This window comes from Leopardus geoffroyi, chromosome A2, assembly GCF_018350155.1.
Source record: "Leopardus geoffroyi isolate Oge1 chromosome A2, O.geoffroyi_Oge1_pat1.0, whole genome shotgun sequence".
Lineage (NCBI taxonomy): Eukaryota > Metazoa > Chordata > Mammalia > Carnivora > Felidae > Leopardus > Leopardus geoffroyi.
Genome location: NC_059331.1, coordinates 25,852,925 through 25,869,933, shown reverse-complemented (window position 1 = coordinate 25,869,933; position 17,009 = coordinate 25,852,925). Strand labels below are relative to the sequence as shown.

Below are 17,009 nucleotides of genomic sequence, written 5' to 3'. Positions count from 1 at the left end.
AAAGTTACTTCCGAATCTACTATTCCAAGGATCTGGATAGGCTTTGCCACATTGCTTTGTACATGAACTAGATCAACATACAAAGCAACATCACTAACACAATCTTTCTATCCAGCGCTATCAATTTTGCTAATATAACCAACTTGTTAAATATTTATTTCGGTGATCACTAGCAAGAAGGAATGTTTACTTGCTGTGTACATTGATCTTGAATGAACTGACTGCTTATATCTTTGGCCTGTTTATCTACAAAAGTCTTGATGGCCTTCTTTTATGTTAAGAAGGACATTTTATGTGTTACATATTTTCACTTTTCTGTCAAAATAAATGCAAATGAAGTCCCATTTCCATTTTTCTCATTTTTCATGGAACCAAAGTTTTCAATGTTTTTTTAGATACCCATTAATTTTAATTGCCTTCACTTGGTTTTAGGTTCTGGTAGTTGCTCATCTACCAATAAATCCTGAAGTGGTTTCCATTATTAGTCATACTACATGTGTTAGAACTTTTCACTTGCCTACTCTAATCATTCCATGTTAACTATTACATCATAGAACTGTGTTCCTTCTCAAATCTAGTGCTATCATCTATTTTTTTAAAGAAACATTTTTGTGGCTAAGTAATAAGAAATTTAATGGGTTTCAAGCAACTGTACTCCCAGGTATCTACCCAAGAGAAATCAAAGACAAAAAGAAATGCACACAAATGTTCCTAGCAGCAATAGTTCCTTGTTTATAATAACCAAAAGTTGGAAACAAACCAAATGTCTATCAATTACTGAACAAATAAGATATATCGGCAATAAAAGAGCGTCGGGGTTGCTCAGTTGGTTAAGTGTCTGATTCTTGATTTCGGCTCAGGTTAGGATCTCACAGTTCTTGAGTTGGAGTGCCACACCTGGCTAGGGATTCTCTGTCTCTGTCTCTCTCTCTCTCTCTCTCTCTCTCTCTCTCTGCCCCTCCCTCACTCACTTGAGCATGCGCCCTCCTTTTCTCAAAAATAAACATTTTTTAAATAAATAAAAATTAACTATGATATATTTTACAAGATAGATGAACCTCAAAAACAATGCTGAGTGAAAGAAGCCATTCACAAAGGAATTGAATATGATTTTGTTTATTTGTTATTTCTGGAATATGCAAATTTACAGAGACAGAAAGCTGATCCGTGGTTGCCTAAAGCTGGGTGTGGGATAAAGGACTGAATGCAAATGGGCAAAAGGAAACTTTTTGGGTGATGAGAATATTTTACAGCTGGATTATGGTGATGGTAACAAACTACAGATTTACTAAAAATCATTCACTTCAAGTAAACACAACTGACATGTACAATAGGGATATTTTATGGAGTGTAAATTATATGTTAATAAGACCGTTTTTGAAAAGCCACTGAACAGAGGAAGGATAAGAAGAATAAATACAGGGATGACTGAGCGGCTCAGTTGGTTAAGTGTCTGACTTCGGCTCAGGTCATGATCTCATGGTTCCTGAGTTTGAGCCCAGCATCAAGCCAGAGCCTGGAGCCTGCTTCAGATTGTGTCGCCCTCTCTCTCTGCCCCTCCCCAACTTGCTCTCACACGCACGCGCTCTCAAAAAAAAAAAAATAAATAAATTTAAAAAATCTAAAAAAAAAAAGAATATACACACACCCATATTGACCTTGAAATATAAAAATTTAAGGGGTTCAATTTGTCAATAATAACAGTAGCAGGAAGTATTTTAAATAACAAATATTTCATGCTTCCAAGACTGACATAAAAGAAACATTTTCACAAGCTGATCATGGGAGAATAAACTGTCTGGAAAGCAGTTTACCAAGGTATACCAAGGGAGCTTTTAAAATGTGACTTCTGATTCACTTCTGAAAATTCAGCCTAAAGAAGTAATAAAAAAAAATGTGAATAAAGATAGATCTAAGTATAAAGATATTCAGCAAAGCAAAATTTATAATAGTTTCCAAACAATGGTAACTATAACAATGGAAGGATGGTTAAGAAAATTACAGCCCATTCATGAATATCATACAGTCTTATAAAATGTTTGTGGGCCTATGGCCCAGTGTAGAGAATGACATCATCACCACCACTGCAGCTATTACCAGGGCCTGCACTCAAGAGGAAGATGCTCTAAGAAAAAGATACCCACCATTTCCTGACTATCACAGCTAGGAGAGTGCTTGCTAGAGACATATCCTGTAACTTTGCAAATGATGCTACATTTGAAATTAAGAAATGTGACCTTCATGGATTAGAAGAGGGCCCTCCTATCATAACAGTGCTCATCATGGAAGAGGGACTCAAATAGTAGAGAATGATCAGACTCTTCACCAAGAGCATTAACAGAATATTATTCGTGGTTTTTATCGCTCATGAAGTGTCAAGAAGGTTGTGTGGAACTTGAGATTGGATAAATATCATGGATCATCTCATCTCAACCTACTGGGCTTTTGCTTTATTTGTGGCCCTTCTGTCCCAGAAATTTGTAGAGTTTACAGAACAAAGAGAAGGCTGTACTAAAGACAAAGAAGGATCAATGCACATGTATGCCAAGAACTGCTAGCTACTGAGGCAATGACACTGTCAGAGCTCAGGTCCCCCTGGGAGCCGGTATGGGTCTGGCCTGTAAATACAATGGAAAAGATGAGTTCTGCTTGACTTTATATTCGAAAATTACAATATGACAGTTTTGTGGAAATCAACCTTTATTTTCATCTGTGGGAATAACTGCTGTGGAATGGGAGCATCTGCTGAGAGAGCAACAGCCAGCACTGATTACTACAAGAGAGAAAATTTTATTCCTGGGCTAAGAGCAGATGGACTGTATGTTCTGTGTGTCCAGGAAGCAACAAAGATCATAGCTGCCTATCATAGATCTGTGAAGGGGGTCATGCTGATGTAGCTGCAGACTCACCGATATCCAGGACACAGTATGAGTGATCCTAGAGTCAGTTATCATACACAAGAAGAAATACAAGAAGAGTGACCTCATTATGCTTCTCAAAGATAGAAGAGTAGACAGCAATATAGCCAATGTTGAAGAATTAAAGGACACTGATGTTGAAGTGAAGAAACAAATTGAGAATATGGTCCAGTTTGCAGCAGTTGATTATGAACTAACTTTAGAAGAATTAAGCCATCAATCTACACCAACAATCCACCTTTTAAACTTTATGGTGTGAATCAGTGAATCAAGTTTAAGTGGGTCATTTAAAGGAAGACTGTAAATTCATCATTATGTCTTCAATGAAACATTCATAGTCAACTTTAAGAGATTTTGTGGTCTCAACTTTAAAAGGGCTAAAACCCATAAAACAAACAAAGTTTTTGAACGTGTTTATGCTATGCTATAAAATTAGGTTTAAAATTTTGGGGAAAAAAATGTAATGGGTTCCAAAGGTTGAGTGATGCAGTGGAAAGCACAATGTCTTCCCTACATCCCACAGTTTCCTAATTTCCCTCCATAGAAGCAGACAAGTTACCAGTCTCTTCTATATTAAGAAATGATTTTTTTTTAACTGAAACAAACCAACGAATGTTTAAAACTCTAGCTCAAAATGTTTAAAGGAAAAACTCACAAATTCTTACATTCAGAAAAACATGGAGGAAGAAATATAAACACTATGTAATTAACATGACCCAAGTAGCAGATGATACAAAGGTATACATTTGGGAGTTAGGAGGCATTGCGTCAAATCTCTGGGAAGATAGAATAGGAGACTTGACATGTAGGGTAGGAACTCTCTCATATCTGTACTTAGACAAATAACTCATCCTAAAATAAAGTCCAATCCTTAAGGCAAGAAGAATTCTTCCCTCTTCTGTCAGTGAGTCACAAAGCTGTCTTGAGCTGATTTTGTCTATCAAATCAGAAGACACAGCACTTTTCTCCTGTCATGGGAATTACATAAATATGTTTTATAAACAAAAGTTATTACAATAAGAGGAATCCTCTAATATGTTTTTAAGTAACAAACTATATTCCATAACTGTGGAGTCAAACTCCTGCCTTTTGCTTCCTGACAATGTTACTCAACTAATTTGTTCTCCAACACAGAAATAATGACCCCTATAGTGGGCTATCTACTGCAGCTATAACCCTGCAGAGAAGGGGAGAGCTTCTAAAGATCTAAGAATAAATGTATTGAAATACAACTTTCATTCTTATCCCTCACAGGGAAAAAAATAAAGAATCATCTTCATTATGACTGCCACCATAAAATGAGATACCATACAGTGACTTGCTTACAGATGAAAATTTCCACAGGGATGGAATAGCTGAGTCACTTTAATTAAGTATGTCATATATAGTCAGTGAAAGAAAATGATATAATATTATGAAAGTCATCTATTTCTGTAGTCTGTTAGGAGTTCCAAAATGAATTAACATGGTTGCTGACTCGGAAAGTGATTTTCACATACTCAGATTTCTCTCTTAAAGCATTTGGATACATTCTTTTTCTGGGATTAAGTTAAGTAACATCTATGCACCAACTGAGTCATTACTGTAGGTCATGCTCTACCAACAGTTCAGTTGTTTACCTTACAAAGTTAGGTTTTACTAGAATGGACTAATTGAGCTGTAACATTCTCTTGGGCTTTATGCTGGTTCCTAAATTTAAAATTGAAACATCAGTTGAAGAAAACTAGGTACAACCTAACAGCCTATGTAATTTAACTACAAATATATTAAGCTACATGCATTAGTTTCAGAACAAAAAGAATCGGAAAAAAAAAAAAAACACCTCTATAAAATCAAATGAGATTTTTACTGCTGAAAAAGTCTACAAAATACCCTCAACGATAAGATAATTTAGGCCCCAAAGAAGCTGCCTATACTAAACATAAGACATAATAGTAAAGCTGGGGGAGGGAAACGGGGACTTCAAAATACCTAAATAAAAAATGAGCTAAATTTCAAATGACAAATTTAAGAATTGCTCACTTGACTAACAATATTATTGGAAATAAATGACTGCATTAGAAAGAATCTTATATACCAGTAAAAATAGGGAAGATTGATTGAATCCTTCCTATGTGCCAGATTCTATATTAAGTCCTTTACATGTATTATTAACTCATTTGATTCTCACACCCCTCCTATGAGGTATTATTACTATCCCCACATTATAAACAAGAAATCTGAGGCACAGAGAGGTTAAATTACTTGCCAGAAGTCACCAAGTGAATAGGAAGAAGAGCCAGGGCATGAACCCACACAGTGATCTCTTAAACTGCAGTCCCTAACTCCCCCCTCTAACCTCCCAACTCTTAACCAGTCTACACACTGTCTTTTTAATTTTAGTTCAATTTCCCATTTCACAGATGAGGAAACTCTGTCCCCCAAGGTAGACAGAAAATTCATTCAAGGCTGAAAACTATTTTTTTAAGTAATCTGCCAGCCCAAAGTGGGGCCTGAACTCATGACCCCAAGATCAAGAGTTGCATGCTCTACTGAGCTAGCCAGGCATCCCGAGGCTTGAGACTATTTAATAACAATACTAATACTAGGACTCAGGTTTCCTATTTACATTCTGCTTTCCTATTTCACATTGGGCTTTTCCTATTTTCCTGTCATTTTTCCTATATTTTCCCCATATTTTGTCTTTTAAAAAAAAATAATTTGGGGGCACCTGGGTGGCCCAGTCAGTTGAGCGTCTGATTCTTGATTTTGGCTCAGGTCATGATCCCAGGGTTGTAGGACCAAGCTCCATGTTGGGCTCTGCACTCAGTGTAGGGCCTGCCTGGGATTCTCTTTCTCTTTCCGCCTGTCCCTCTTCCCCTGCTTGTGTGCTCTCTCTCTCTCTAAAATAATAAAAATAAATAAATAAATAAATAAAATGATTTGTTTTTCTGTGTATACTTACTGTTGAAGTCAGGAGAGTACAATAAAGTACAGAAGAAAATTAAAATCATTCCTCCCGGCTTCCAAGAATAACCCATGTCAACATTTTAACATACTTCTTTATATGCAATGTAAGACCAACACTCTGCTTCCCTACCCCATATTTTCAAAGAAGTTTAGAGACATAATTTATATATAGTTGTATATTTACTTGACTTTTTCATTTACGTCATTATTTTTCATGGTATTAAATATTTTTGAAAATATGACTAGCAAATGACATTTCATAAATTTCATTAATTTAGACTATATATGGTAAATTCTTGCAATTACTCTGTGATGAAATGTTATACCTACATCTTTTTGCAACATCGCTGATAATGTTCTAGATTAGGTCCCTAGAAATGACATGACTAAAATTAAAGGGTATGACAATATCTAACAATTACGGGGTTAACACTATTGCCAAATTACTCTAAGCACTTCACAGATATTTGCTTGTTTAATCCTTGCAACAGAGAGAGCAAGGGACCCCATAAGAGAGGGAACGAATGCCTAGAGAATAAGTGACTTGCCCAAGATCATACAGCTAAAAAGTGACAACCAGGATTGTCTACCTCACACCCAGGTAGTGAGGCTCCAGGATCCATGCTCTTAATCACTATGCTGGCCTATTTTACTTACACACTTTTTCAATATGATGTGAAGTCTCCTAGAAGTTTACTACGAATGTACAAATATCCTCTCAGGAACCTGTAGTTTTAGTAAGCATCCCAGGAGATTCTAAAATTTGAAAGCCACTATCCTGATCTAAAAATTTTAAAAGAGAACATTTAACGGCACCTGGGTGGCTCAGTCAGTTGAGCTTTCGACGCTTGATTTCAGCTCATGTCATGATGTCATGGCTGTGAGATCAAGCCTGCACTGGGATCTGCACTATCAGTGTTTGGGATCCTCTCTCTCTCTGCCCCTCCCCTGAATGTTCTCTCCCCCCCCCCCTCAAAATAAACATTAAATAAATAAATAAATAAATAAATAAATAAATAAGAACATTTAACAAAGCCTTCTCACAAAACCTCTGATAGTTACATTGATGTTTGAAAATGGATGAAAGAACCAAGTAAGAGAGTACTCAAAAATGATTAAAATAAATCTTTATGACCTTGGATTAGGCAATAGCATCTGAGATATGACATAAAAAGCACAAGTGACCATATAAATGAAGAATTTTAAGATCATTAAAAATTACTTGAAAAATAAAAGGTAAGCTGAACTTCATCAAAATTAAAAACTTCTCTGCTATAAAAGACACCATGAGGACAAATACTATGTTATTCCACTTACATGAGGCACTTAGAATAGGCAAATTCATAGAGCCACACAGTAAAAATAGAGGAGTTATCCGGGACTGGGGTAGAAGAAGAAGGAGAGTTATTGTTTAATGAATACAGAGTTTCTGTCTGGGGTGATGGAAAAGTTCTGAAAATGAATGAAGGTGATAGTTCCACAGCACTGTAAATGTATTTAATACCAGTGAATTGTACCCTTAAAATACTAAAAAATAGTAAATTTTATGTTATGTATGTTTTACTGTAATAACAAAAAAGGCACCATCAAAACAACCTATAGAATGGAAAAAAAATTTTTGAAATCACTCAGCTGATAAGGGAATTATATCCAGAATATACAACTCAACAATAAAAAGATAAATAACCTAATTTTTAAGTGGGAAAAGGACATGAACATTTCTCCAGAAAAAAAAAAAAAAAATACAAATAGCCAGTAAGTACATAAAAAGATGCTCACAACATTATTAATTAGGGAAATGCAAAACAAAAATCAAAGTGAGGTATCACTTCATACTAGCTGGCTACAATAAAAAAGACAATAACAAGTGTTGACCAAGAAGTAGAGAAATCGAACCTTCATACACCGCTGGTAGAAATGTTAAATAGTATAGCCACTTTGGAAAACAGTTTGGCGGTTTCTTTAGACATTAAATATGGAGTTATGATATGACCCAGCAATTCTATTCCTAGGTATATAACCAAGAGAGCTGAAAACATATGTCCACAAAAAAACTTGTACATGTATGTTCACAGCAGTATTACTCATAATAGCCAAAAAGTAACAACCCAAACATCCATCAACTGAGTATGTAGTAAAAGTGATAAATGAAATATGCTATATGCCTACAATGGAATATTATTTGGCAATAAAAGGTATAAAGTACAAATACATGCTACAACATGGATGAACCTTGAAAACACCAGAGTGAATGAAAGAAGCCAGACACAAAACTCCACATGTTATATGATTCCATTTATATGAAGTAACTCCTGGATAGGCAAATGTATAGAGGCAGAAAGTAGATTAATGGTTGCCAGAGGCTTGAAGAGGAGGAAATGAAGAATGATTGCTAAATGGGTACAGTTTCTTTGGGGAGCAATAAAAATGTTCTGGAAATAAATAGTGGTAATAGTTGTAAATTTTGTGAGTATACTAAAAACCACTAAAGTGTAAACTTTAAAAAGTTAAAAAATAAACTAAAAATACATTTAAGAAATTCATGATAAGTACATAAATTTTGAAATAAAGCTCTTAGAAGTAGTAATTTAAGACTGTAAATATGTGAATTTTGAGAGAATTAGGGAGGAAACTCGACAGGATAAAGTCTGCACAGACAATGGAAATAAAGATAGAAATGTCAAAACTGTCGAAAAGTTAAGAACTAGAAAAGTACAATGTCAGGCAAACAAAAGTTTTAAAAGTTCTATTAAAAGTCTCGTTGAGAAAGACAGAAAAGTGAGTTTCAGAGTAGAGAAGAAACAAAAGAAATAACCACCAAAACAAAATCATTCAATGTCTAATATAACATTAGACATTAAATAACTGTCTAAGCAGTTCCTTGATGACCTTGAAAAATACTTTAAGTTTACCTGTTAGTAAAGAAGAGGCCAAGATACATATATGATCTAAATTTATAAAATTAAAGGAGATATGTACAAATTTCACCAAATGAAGAGCACTAGTAATTCAGAACAAAACTCAAATTTAACCAGAATACTTTGGGGCCATATGATAGCATTTGCTTTTACACAGCAAACTTATAGGACAAGAGGAACTGAATTATGTTGGATTACCTGTCAACAAATCAGAAACATTCCAATTTGTCCTAAATAGGCTGAGGTAATAATGAAAGATGGATGATGGTACATGCGGGCTAGAATGTTAGCTTCGTAGAGTCAGAGACTTTGTTTTGTTTGGTTAGAACAGTGTGGGGCACATAGGAAGTGCTCAGTGATGGCTAAATCAATCAACAGGATTTTGAAATCTGTAGAATACTGTGTTTATGTTTTGGGAATTCACATGTAGATTAAGGAATTCTACACATCTAGAAACGGAATTGTAATGTATGAAAAGCCAGAGATATAGGACTAGAGTTTCAGAGGATGAAAAGAATTCCTCTGTAAATACCACACTGACTAGAGGTAGATAAGTCTATATAACTTGCTTGTGTTGTTAAAAACTTAAACATATTCATAAATCTCCTCTATTTTTTACATTGTCAGTATAACAGAAAATATAATGGCTCCATAAACTTCTAAAAAATTAACTATTTAATGGTAAAAATAATTATATATACATAGAATTCATCATAGACAAATAAAAGGAATACATAATATAGAAAATAAAATCTAAAGACAAAGATAAAATTTAAGTAAAATAGACAAAATCAGTATCTACAAGATCTAAGAAGAAAACATAAAGCCATGTTAAAACCTAGACAGTACTAACTCTAGAACAATGAGCACAGAAGACAAAGTTCCCCACCTTGAAAGAATTCAAGATAACAGAAAAGAAAAAAACTATAATAACAATCCCATAACAGAGATGAGAACAATTTCTAACAATGACCAATTTGGCTAAAGACATCCTACTGTAAAGCATTAGTTTTTCATAAAAAGTTTCTATACCTGTCATATAAATACTAAAATCAATACCAACAAAAGGTATTTACATAAAAATATCACTAACAAGTTTGCATTTAAACATTTAATTAACATAATTATGGCAAAATTTTGTTTCTTAAATCAAAGTACTCTATTGTTAGAATGACAAATGGCACTATTCAGTTATTTCACTTTTCTTTTTAAGCAAGATACCTGCAGGCAACAGACATGCAATTAAAGCTGTAGTTCAAATTCAAACAATTCACTTTGAACATACCAAAAAGATATCCCACTAAAATATCCTGTCATACTTCTCACATTTGAATACGATTTTAGATTCACCTCAGTTAAGGACTTTATTTAAAATCTAACATATCTGGGGCACCTAGGCGGCTCAGTCGGTTAAGTGTCCAACTCTTGATTTAGGCTCAGGTCATGATCTCATGCTTCATGAGATGGAGCCCCTCATTGGGCCCTGCACTGACAACATGGAGCCCGCTTGGGGTTCTGCCTCTCTGCCCCTCCCCTATTCATGTGTATGTTCTCTCTCACTCTTTCTCTCTCTCAAAATAAATTAAAAATAAACATTTAAATATTAAAATGTCAGGATGCCTGGGTGGCTGAGTCGGTTGAACGCCCCATTTTTGGTTTTGGCTCAGGTCATGATCTCACAGTTCATGGGTTCAAGCCCCATATCGGGCTCTGCACTGACAGTGTGGAGCCTGCTTGGGATTCTCTCTCTCCCTCTCTCTCTGCCCCTCCCCTGCTTATTCTCTCCTTCTCTCTCTCTAAATACTTTAAAAAAGAAATAATAAAATAATAAAATATTAAAATAAAATCTAAAATATCAAGCAAAATTTAAGATGAAACGCCTTTATAGAGTTTCAACTCTAAAGTTTAGTAAAGAATGTAAACTGGTTCAAGTATGAGAGATCTCTTTTACTAACTGAAATTAACAATTTGTGAGTACTTAATGTAAGCAAATTTAGATGTTATGCCATAAAGCTTAAGGTATTTTTTGAGTTTTCCATTGATAGAGTTCATTTGATAATTTTTGAAAATCATATTGCAAATATTGAAATGAACTTTTAAATAGTCATAACATAGGAAATTAATCATACCTTAACTTTTATTTTGTTCTCAAACTGTTTTTCAAGACCCTGAGAAATTTACACTCAGTTTCAGGCATGTTATCTTAGAAGGAGAGCTAGATTTACAACAAGGAAGTGACAGTGCAGATTCTGGGTTTTGACATACATGCTTTACAAGAGAAAACATTGTGCAAGTTAAAGACTACTAAGGTTGAGAACTGCAACACATGCTAAATAAAATGGTACATTTTTTTTAAGTAAGACTGCTGCTATATACTTACACTGGGCCAAAACTCACAAAAAGCCATTCCTCCAAAGTCTTCTTTCCCTGCCCCCCCCCATCCCACTCAAAATAAATTTTTCCATCCTAGAACCCATATAAAATGTATTTTTAAAATACATTTCAGTACATCTTTATTATCTTTACATTTATGAATAAAACTCTGTGAAATTGAAAATATTTTATTTGATCCCTTTGCTCCAGAATAACTTAATTATGTTTTTCTATTAAATTTAGAGTGAATTTTGAATATTTCTTCTATACTTAAAATCAGATACTTAATTTCTAACTACATACTTCATAAAAACAGTTCCAGGGGTGCCTGGGTGGCTCAGTCAGTTAAGCGTCCAACTTCGGCTCAGGTCATGATCTAACGGTATGTGGGTTGGAGCCCCACGTTGGACTCTGTGCTGACACCTCAGAGTCTGGAGACTGCTTCAGATTCTGTGTCTCCCTCTCTCTGTGGCCCTCCCCCGTTCACACTCTTTCTCTCTCTCTCAAAAACAAAAATTAAAAAAAAAAAAAAACCAGTTCCACATACATGACCTCATTTTACATAGTATAAATTCAGAGGAATTATTAGTCTTACATATTTAATTAATAATTTCTTGCTATCTTCATTTTTACTTTATGTTGAAACTACATTTTAATCATTACATATTCAGCACTTACCACAAAAACAAGAATGTAAAACTGAAAAACTATTGTAAAATTACATGAAATGAAAATAAGTGACCAAACTAACATAAAATAGAATTTGATAATTCGCAAAATGTATCTCTCACTGCAAAAATATTTAAATTTGATCAGTGTTTCCATTTTTTTTTAAATCTTGGTTTATAAGTTCCTATAACCATTCTTTAATAGTTAAGTGTTCATCAGGATAGATACAAAGACATTTAACCCTTTCGTTGAATACTATAGGATATGTGCTAAAAATTTAATTTTGGCCAAATATAAAATAACTATCAATCATTCACAGATTAACCAGTCCTTAGAGTGTCTCTCATTCATACACTGTGGACATAGCAAGAGCTGGATATATATCCAGCTATCAGTTACACACACACACACACACACACACACTTTGCAGACATAATTTTTTTGTACCAAGAGAAATGCAAAGATAAATTCCTAGCTGTAAAACCTTAGAATATCAAAGAGTACTAGAGGGCTGGAGGCATCAAAATTCTAGACTTTAAGATGTATTACAAAGCTGTAATGATCAAGATAATATGGTACTGACACAAAAACAGACACACAGATCAATGGAAAAGAATAGAGAACCCAAAAATAGACCCACAAACATATGGCCAACTAATCTTGGACAAAGCAGGAAAGAATATCCAATGGAATAAAGACAGTCTCTTCAGCAAATGGTGTTGGGAAAACTGGACAGCGACATGCAAAAGAATGGACCTGGACCACTTTCTAACACCATACACAAAAATAAGCTCAAAATGGATGAAAGACCTAACTGTAAGACAGGAACCCATCAAAATCCTAGAGGAGAAAGCAGGCAACAACCTCTTTGACCTTGGCTGCAGCAACTTCTCACTCAACATGTCTCCGGATGCAAGGGAAACAAAAGCAAAAATGAACTACTGGGGCCTTATCAAGATAAAAAGCTTCTGCACAGTGAAGGAAAACAATCAGCAAAACTAAAAGGCAACCGACAGAATGGGAGAAGATATTTGCAAATGACATATCAGATAAAGGGTTAGTATCCAAAATCTATAAAGAGCTTATCAAACTCAACACCCAAAAAACAAATAATCCAGTGAAGAAATGGGCAAAAGACATGAATAGACACTTTCCCAAAGAAGACATCCAGATGGCTAACAGACACTTGAAAAAATGCTCAACATCACTCATCATCAGGGAAATACAAATCAAAATCACAATGAGAGACCACCTCACACCTATCAGAATGGCTAAAATTAACAACTCAGGCAGCAACAGATGCTGGTGAGGATGTGGAGAAAGAGGAACCCTTTTGCACTGCTGATGGGAATGCAAACTGGTGCAGCCACTCTGGAAAACAGTATGGAGGCTCCTCAAAAAATTAAAAATAGAACTCCCTATGACCCAGCAATTGCTCTACTAGGTATTTATCCAAAGGATACAGGTGTGCTGTTTCAAAGGGGCACATGCACCCCAATGTTTATAGCAGTTTATATAGTTTATATCGATAATAGACAAAGTACGGAAAGAGCCCAAATGTCCACTGACTGATGAATGAATAAAGAAGATGTGGTGTACATACACACACACACACACACACACACACACACACACACACTAGAATATTACTCAGCAATCAAAAAGAATGAAATCTTGCTATTTGCAACAGCATGGAACTAGAGTATATTATGCTAAGCAAAATTAGTCAGAGAAAGACAAATGTCATATGACTTCATTCATATGTGGAATTTAAGATACAAAACAGATGAACATAAAGGAAGGGAAGCAAAAATAATATAAAAACAGGGAGGGAGGCAAAACATAAGAGACTCTTAAATACAGAGAACTGAGAATTGCTGGAGGGGTTTTAGGTGGGGGAAATGGGCTAAATGGGCAAGGGGCATTAAGGAGGACACTTGGGATGAGCACTGGGTGTTATATGTAGGGGATGAATCACTGGATTCTACTCCTGAAATCATTACTGTACTATGTGCTAACTAATTTGAATGTAAATTAATATATACATATTATATTTTATATATATTATATATATAAAAGTACCAGAGAATATCATCCATGCTACTGTATTTCTAATGTGTGGAATTACAAAATTTTAACATTCCCATACACTTTTGACATCTGGGATTCATGTCCCATTTGCACAAATCGTATTTAATGCTATACGATATCAACATACATTTAAGTCTACTGAAAAATTAATGTGGATAAGGATTGCCTAACCTAGAAGACTTTTCTCACTCCACATCGCACCACCCACCAAAGTCTCCTCAGAATTACCAACAACTAAAACTGGAGAAAAAAAATTACCATCATGGAAATGTACATACACATATCTTTTACATGGTAATCTTTTTTTTTTTTTTTTTAATGTTTATTTATTTTTGAGAGAGACAGAGACGGAATGTGAGTGGGTTAGGGACAGAGAGAAAGGGAGACCCAGAATCTGAAGCACGCTCCAGGCTCTGAGCTGTCAGCACAGAGCCCGATGCAGGGCTCGAACTCAAGAGCTGTGAGATCATGACCTGAGCTGAAGTCGGACGCTCAACCAACTAAGGCACCCAGGTGCCCCTACATGGTAATATTACCCTCTGCGTCCACTTATTCAAGCACTGTCAGAGCTGTAACACTCACTATTTTTAGCCTTTTACCCATTGCCAGTGAGCTTCCATACCTACTACTCCACTAATAGCCCAGCTTTTAATACTTATACTCCCTATAAAGTGACATTTTAGTGCTGTTAATAATTGTCTTCTCAAAAACTCTCCCTTGCCTTGTATCTCACAAACCCAATCTTTCCTGGTCCTCCTTCTCTGGCTGTTCTTCCAACTGTTTTCTTTTTCCCTGCCAGCTATTTCAATGCTGATCATCCCCAGGGTTCTCTAGCCTCTACTTTTCTAGAGATGTACAAACTTCCCTGGGAGTATATTTCCTACACCCTTCACTACTTTGGTTGATGACTCCCAAATCTGTCTCCCTCCATACAGATGATTTTGTTGCACTCCCGTTTGTTTCTAACTGTCCTTTCTACTATATCACTCTACCAGGTCTCCTTTCCTCTAGGCAATATCTTCCACATTATCACCAAGACTGCTCCTCTAAAAACAAAGATCTAACCATGTGATTCTTTTGAAATCTTTCGAACTCCTCACCACCAGTCCTAAAGGAAAAAAAAATAGCATAACATTAAAATCCTTCATGATTTGAGGGGCGTCTGGGTGGCTCAGTTGGTTGAGTGACTGACTTCAGCTCAGGTCATGATCTCACAGTCTGGGGGGTTCAAGGCCTGCATCAGGTTCTGTGCTGACAGTTCAGAGCCTGGAGCCTGCTTCAGATTCTAGGTCTCCCTTTCACTCTGCCCCTCCCATGCTCATGCTCGCTCGCTCGCTAGGTCTCTCTCTCTCTCTCTCTCTCTCAAAAATAAAAACACTAAAAAAAAAATTAAAATCCTTCATGATTTGATCCTAAACTACTTTGTCTGCCTCATCTTCTCTTCCTTCCCCCATATTATGTTACACAAAATCACTAAAAGTTTCTCAAACAAGGGGCATCTGGTTGGCTCAGTTGGTATAGCATGAGACTCTTGATCTCAGGGTGGTGAGTTCAAGACCCATGTTGGGTGTAGAGATTACTTTTAAAAAACAAAGTTTCTCAAACAAGCTACCTTTTTTTTTTCCTTCATGCTATTAACTCATGCTATTTATTGATATTGCCTAAAGTGTACTTCCCCCTCATGTGCATGCTAAAATCTTGTTCTTCTTTTAGGACTTGTTTTAGACGTCACTTCTGGTGACATTCTGTTCCCTCCTTCATTGCCTTATTAATCGGTCATCCTAGCCTCAACATTTCTACTGCAGTTCATTTAAATAGCACCTCTCTTAGCAATTATTTCATTGTATTATTGTAATTATCTGTATACGTGTCCGTTTATGTAGAATCACTAAAAGCAGGGATCACCTCTTGTCACCCCTGTATCCCTGTCAACTTGCAAATATGCCATACAGTAAATGCTTAATAAAGAGATGCTCAATAAGCAAATGCTATGTAATTTATGTCACTCTCTACCTACTCTAATATTTGACCCCATGAAATCATATCCCAGAGTTTTATCTGAAAATATGATTAATGTAGATTCGGTCCATGACAAAGCAGATGAATCAGCAAGATAAAGTAGACCGAAGAGATGTTTGGAAAAAAACATTTATGACTAAATCCCGTAATTCAATGTCAAATCTCAGAGTTATTCACAAAAGACACTAAGTAGTATATCAATGATACAGTCTTCTATCTGCTTAAAAGAACACTACTTCAAATTATAATTTCTTTATGTCTTACTTTTCTCATCTGAGAAATACAAACCATTTACCTTATGAATATTACAACACTCAAAAGGGAATGAAAAACAACTTTATTTTTGTTAGAATACATTCTTATTTGATAATTCCCACAGGTAGATAATTTTCACTTTGAGTTGGGAAGTAAGCTGAATGTAGTAAAACATATGACTGTGTTCAATTATTCCACTGCTTCTTCCTCTATGAACATTAAATTACACTTCCTGCTCAACTTCATCACACTTGGCCATGTGCATTGCTTTGGGCAATAAAATGTGAATAGAAGTGGCATGTGCCATTTCTGAGCAGAAGCATTCACTGTAACTCCATGGCTATGCACAGCTCTTGTCCCTCTACCACCAGAACATGTCCCAGACAGGAGCTGCTCCTCTAGCCTGAATTCCAGAAAGGAGAACAACTGTGGATGGAGCAGCCACCTACTTAAACATGTAACATGAGCAAAAACTAAATCAAGTGAAGTCTTGGGTTGTTCATTACCACAATATAACTAGTATAAACTAACTGATACACTGAATTAGATGCTCCTCCTCTATAATATCGTTAACACCCAGGCATATGCCACTATAATATTATACTACACTCAAAGGTTTTTTATTGTTTTGTTCAAATAGACTTATGATTTCAAGAAGTCAGACATTTGTTTTTTCATCTTTAGCACCAGGTAGAAGACTGATAAATATTTGCTGAAAAAATTATAGAGGTACCTATCATATATTTTCCAATAAATGAAGCTAGTTACTGAAATTTTTGAAAATGTAATATAAAAATAACATATTGCAAAGAAGGGC

The 17,009-nt window shown here is 35.4% G+C and overlaps 1 protein-coding gene and 1 pseudogene across 34 annotated transcripts in view; one reads left to right on the top strand and one right to left on the bottom strand.

Annotated features, from left to right (window-relative positions):
- LOC123605781 (sarcolemma associated protein) overlaps nt 1-17,009 on the bottom strand; it is a 149,949-nt gene that overhangs the window by 106,729 nt on the left and 26,211 nt on the right. The gene's annotated exons all lie outside the window — the stretch shown is intronic.
- Nucleotides 1,652-3,209, top strand: LOC123604867 (annotated as a pseudogene).